This window comes from Macaca nemestrina, chromosome 14, assembly GCF_043159975.1.
Source record: "Macaca nemestrina isolate mMacNem1 chromosome 14, mMacNem.hap1, whole genome shotgun sequence".
NCBI lineage: Eukaryota > Metazoa > Chordata > Mammalia > Primates > Cercopithecidae > Macaca > Macaca nemestrina.
In genome coordinates this window covers 78,418,159-78,423,920 of record NC_092138.1, presented here as the reverse complement: position 1 = coordinate 78,423,920, position 5,762 = coordinate 78,418,159, and the positions used below count along the sequence as shown (strand labels likewise).

Here is a 5,762-nt window from a genome sequence, read left to right as displayed (position 1 = left end):
ACATAAGGACCCAGGATCTGGAATTCCTGGGCTTTGCTTTGCTAAAGTTTCATTTTGCCTCCTGACAAAGCTTTATGTCCTACTGCTGACAGTGGTAAGAAGAATGTCTTTAAATCACCTGCCTGTCTGACCAGCAGGGCATGCCCTGAGGATGCAGTCAGCCTGTATCTACACCACACCATAATGAAGGTGTTGTAGGAGTAAGAGCTCTAAAGGGCTTTGGGAGAGCTGAGATCCATCCCATGGAAACCATCCTCAACTTCTTCAGCCAGAGTTGGCACCCCCAGGTACGGCTCCTATAATCTTTTGTGTACAGTTAACATATTGTTAGTTTACAAGCCTGCCTCCTGGATATAAAGGTGCAGGAAAGAGAGGGCAGAGGAATCACACCTCACTCATCTTATCTCTCCACCCCTATACTCAGCTTTAGTCACTCAGCAGATGCTAAGCGTGTGAGTCGATGAATCAATCATTGAAATGCAGAGCAAACAATACCACAGCAGACTTACTCTTATTACCACGTTGAATAAAAGTTTTCTAGCTGCCTATGTCTCATTTTAGAATTCAAAGGTGGTTTGTTTCTGTTTTTAACCGTGATGGAAACATCTTTAATTTTTCTTGGAATACATTAAAAACATAAAAAAGAGCACTTCTTGTGAAGCAGAAATGATGAACAATAAACTCTGTGGTTTGTGAGACATGAAACACCATAACTGTTTTGAAAAGATAATTTTCCTGGAAACAATATATTTGGAAACTAATTTGGTATTTCACTGGCCAAACCTTGGCCCGCTAATCCCCCAGAGGAATATGGAATATGAGGCTTTGTGGTACAACCAACAACCAACATTTGACAGAGTGACTTTTCCAAGACAGATTCAGTGCACACAGTGCACAGTTCAATATTCTGATGGTGTCTTCTCATTCACCCTCTTATGGCGGGAGTATAATTCCTATTTTACAACTGTAATAACTTAGGTTCAAAAATCACACAGCTAATAAGAGTTAGAGCTGGAATGATACAATATCTGTCCTCCCGTGATTGCTTTATTTTTTCTTGGCATAATGTCCTCCAGGTTTATCCACGTCATTGCATATGAAAAGATTTCTTTCTTTTTTTAATGCTGAAAAATATTCCATTGTGTGGATTTACCATATTTTCTTTATCCATTCATTCATCAACGGACATTAAGGTTGTTTCCATATATTGGCTACTGTGAATGCTATCATTTGAATGTCCCTGCCAAAATTCATGTTGAAATGTAATTGCTAGTGTAACAGTATTGAAAGGCAGAACCTTTAAGAGATGATAAGGTCATGAGGTCTCTGCCCTCATGCATGAATTAATACTGTTATCATGGGAGTGGGTTAATTGTCAAAGGAGTAGGGTCTTGATTTAAAAAAAAAAAAAAGATGAGTTCAGCTCACTTTTCTCTCTGTCTCGTACGTTCACTCACCATGTGATATCTCCTACCAGAGAATAACCCTCACCAGATGCTGGCACCAAGCTCATGGAATTCCCAGTCTCCAGAACTGTAAGAAATAAATTTCTTTCCTTTATAAAATACCCAGTCTGTGGTATTTTGTTATAGTCGTAGAAAATAAATAAAGACAGTGAATAATGCTGTAATAAACATAGGAGGGCAAGTATCTCTTGGAGATCCTGATTTCAAATCTTTTGGATATATAGCCAGAAGTGAGGTTGCGGGTACTATAGTAGTTTTGTTTTTTAATTTTTTGAGGAATCTCCATATAGTTTTCCATAATGGCTGCAACATTTCACATGCAAGATGAATAAGTTCTAGAGATCTGCTGTGCAACATAGTGCCTATAGTTAACAATACTGTATTGTAAACTTAAACATTTTGTCGACAGGATAAATCTCATGTTAAGTGCTCTTACCACTAAAAAAGGGTTGAAATGCTCACTTCAGCAGCACATATACTAAAATAGGAATGATACAGAGATTAGCCTGGTCCTTGCCCAGGGATGACATGCAAATTCATGAAGCATTCCATATTTTCTATAAAAAAAAAAAAAAAAAAAAGCATAGGGGACACAAGAAAACTTTTGGAGGTGATTGATACGGTTCGGCTGTGTCTCCACCCAAATCCCAACTTGAATTTATCTCTCAGAATTCCCACGTGTTGTGGGAGGGACCCGGGGGAGATAATGGAATCATGGGGGCCAGTCTTTCCCCTGTTGTTCTCGTGATAGTGAAACAGTCTCACGAGATCTGATGGGTTTATCAGCAGTTTCCGCTGTTGCTTCTTCCTCATTTTCTCTTGCTGCAGCCGTCTAAGAAGTGACTTTCGCCCCCCACCATGATTCTGAATCCTCCCCAGCCATATGGAACTGTAAGTCCAATTAAACGTCTTTTTCTTCACTGTCTCAGGTAGGTCTTTATCAGCAGCATGAAAACGGATTAATACAGTGATGGATGTTTATTACTTTGATTGTGGTGGTGGTTTCATGGGTGGATGCACACATCTAAACCCATCAAATTGTATACATTAAATATGTACAGTTTTTTCAATAGATCAATTATACCTCAAAAAGACTTTTAAAAAAGCCTAGTGAATGTTTCACAAAAACGTAAATACACTTAACATTACTGAACTGTGCACATAAAAATGGTAAAATTTATATCATGTGTTTTTCACCACCAAAAAAAAAAAAAAAGAAGACAAAACAAAGAGAACAAGGTAGAGCTAGATTTAAACCTAGGTCCTTTTGGTCTCAGCCCTATAGGCTTCCTGTAATACTCAGGCTATTTGAAGTTCAGCAGCATCATCATAAAGCACTTTCAATTAACTCTACCCTAATACAGGTGATATGGTTTGGCCGTGTCCCCATTCAAATCTCAACTTGAATCTTACAGAATTCTGAGGGACCTAGGGAGAGGTAATTGAATCACGTAGGCTGGTCTTTCCCGTGCTAGTCTCATGATAGTGAATAAGTCTCACGAGATCTGATGGGTTTATCAGGGGTTTCCGCTTTTGCTTCTTCCTCATTTTCTCTTACTGCCTCCATGTAAGAAGTGCCTTTCACCTCCCGCCATGATTCTGAGGCCTCCCCAGCCTTGTGGAACTGTAAGTCCAATTAAACCTCTTTTTCTTCCCAGTCTCTGGTAGGTCTTTATCAGTGGTGTGAAAATGGACTAATACACAGGGCAATGAAAATTCAGGCAGAAAAAAAATGCCTCCCCTCTTGACCCCTTCTCCCGTCTCCCCTGCCAGATCATTCAATCACAATTTTGCTTTTTTGAGAAAAAGTCTAAAAATGTCACACATTATAAACTGTATGAAACATGCGAAATTGACTGATGGTAATGTCTTCATTATCCTGAAGCCCTAAAGAATTATGGAACATCAGAAAGATTAGACTGTAACAAATAAACAAAATGTAGTTAAGAAATAAATTCTCATACAATAAAGTTTGGAATACGTAGAAACTAAAATAAAGAATAAAGAAAAGTGTGTATAATCTAATATCCAAAGACTGTGAAGTATTTGATTGACATTTACTTAAAGATACAGATATATATTTTACATATATAATCTATATATTATTTCAAATATATAAATACGAAATCAGAGTTTGTAGCATGAAATAGTACATCTTTTTGTTTTCCACTAACATTTAAGCAGACACATTTTCTCATGTGTATTTGTCCATTTTCATACTGCTGTAAAAAACTGCCCAAGACTAGGTAATTTATAAAGGAAAGGGGTTTAATTGACTCACAGTTCAGCATGGCTGGGAAGGCCTCAGAAAACTTACAATCATGGTGGAAGGCAAGGGGAAGCAAGGCACCTTCTTCACAAGGCAGCAAGGAGAAGTGCCGAGCAAAGGGTAAAGAGCCCCTTATAAAACCATCAGATCTTGTGAGAACGCACTCACTATCACAAGAACAGCATGGGGGAAACCATGATCCAGTTACCTCCACCTGGTCTCTCCCTTGAACTGTGGGGATTATGGGAATTATGGGGACTATAATTCAAGATGAGATTTGGGTAGGGATACAAAACCTAACCATATCACCATGCCTTGACACAGACTCCATGAGTTTTACTGGATGTATAATACGTTATCAAGGAAATATTTATTTAATTAATCTTTTTAAACTACATATTTAGGTTATAACTGGTTGTTGACTTCTCTTATGGCAATTCTGTCATGAACAACTTTGAAAGTAAAGCTTTAATTAGAACATTGAGATACATCCCCAGAAATGGAGTATGAGTCTGTTAGGCATGAATATCACACAAATTGCCAAATCCTTTCTGAAATGCTGCAGTCACTTCATCTGCAGTGCATTTTCCTTCACTGTACTCAGGGTCAGCTTCACAGCAGTGCAACCTGGGCGGCCCCAGAGAACCCTCACTCAGAAGGGTTTGTTTGGTTTAACGCTTTGTTGGCACCATCATGAAATTCTTAATAGTTTGAGCTTTGAATGTGTGTTTTCTAAGCAAAGTCTGATGGAACAAGGGAACATGCAGGTTACCAGAATAGATTCAGGCAATCTGTGTGCCCCCTGTTCCCTGCTGCCATATTCACATGGAGTGCCAACCATGCCTCATGAGCACAAAATTCCAGCAGACCCACAGTATGTAGAAGTTCAGTGAGGCTCAAACAAGTACGAGGTAAGAGTATTATTTCTAGAACTAGGTAAGCCTGGGGGTCAAGGGGCTGGGGGCACTGACTGTTCTAAGAGACCATACTTTTTACTGGAAGCAGAATTTACTTCAAATGGCCAACAAGCCTATCATATGTTTTCTTGCTTGTGTTACTTTCCTGTTTCAGGCAACCATTTAGCCTGGTTTCCTTTTAGGCCATCTTTACTCATCAGTGAGCCAAAGGTAGACAGCATTGGTAGAATGTTCACATATCAAGAAGTGAATTTAAAACAATTGAGTTAGTTTTGCGCACCATTTACACTGTTCTAGTAAGAATGAAATGCATATGCATGTACAAGCTACAGAACATATATAGTTCAAAGGTAATGCAAATACGAAATGTAATTTCAGTAATTCTGCACCGGAGATTGAATACTCTTGCTCAATGAATCCAATCACTTTGAGGGAGTCAGAGCAGGATTTTACTAGGAGCAATCTTCCTTCTTCCTCTTCCATACCTCCTCTAACTGCCTTCTGGCTCAACAGCAGGTTGATAGCTTTTTTGCACAATCTAATCTGTGACAAACCACCAGGCCAGCTTCTCCAGATAGTGACAGATTAACAGCAATGTTGGTTTGAGGGCTAGTCTTTGGTAAAAGGCAACTAGGCTAACATTTCTTTATTGCCATGTGCTCTATGACTCTTAGGTTCTTTATTTACTTGCTTGCTGGTAAATTTTTACAGCCTTGTTCTGCCAAATATTGTTCTCCTTTGGATTAAGGCCTCATTTCTGAAATATAACTTTTGAACTTTGGACTGCAATAAAATTACTATTGCTATTATGAGTTGAATCTTCTTTATAAAATTACAAAGTTTTTCAGGATAGAAGGTTGGAGAACAGTAAAATAAAAAAATTACGAAGTTTTCCTTTTAAGGACATTATTATAGCAAGAGATTATCTGGTATCCAGTGTGAAAAATCTTCTTAGGCTGATAACCCATAGCCTGGAGAGGAACCAACCTAACCTCTACGGCAGAGGATGCAAGTTAGAATCAACTGAGGAGCTTTGAAAAGCAAGAATGCTTGCATCTAATTCTCCAAGATTTTGACTTAATTGGTCCTTGGGTGCATCCTGGGGACTGA

The 5,762-nt window shown here is 38.7% G+C and overlaps 1 non-coding gene across 1 annotated transcript; it reads left to right on the top strand.

The window, feature by feature from the left end:
• Window positions 1-1,920: 1,920 nt before the first annotated feature.
• LOC112424154 (U6 spliceosomal RNA) lies at window positions 1,921-2,024 on the top strand. Its single transcript, XR_003014823.1, has one exon. It is a non-coding gene; the product is annotated as a U6 spliceosomal RNA (small nuclear RNA).
• Window positions 2,025-5,762: the final 3,738 nt, after the last annotated feature.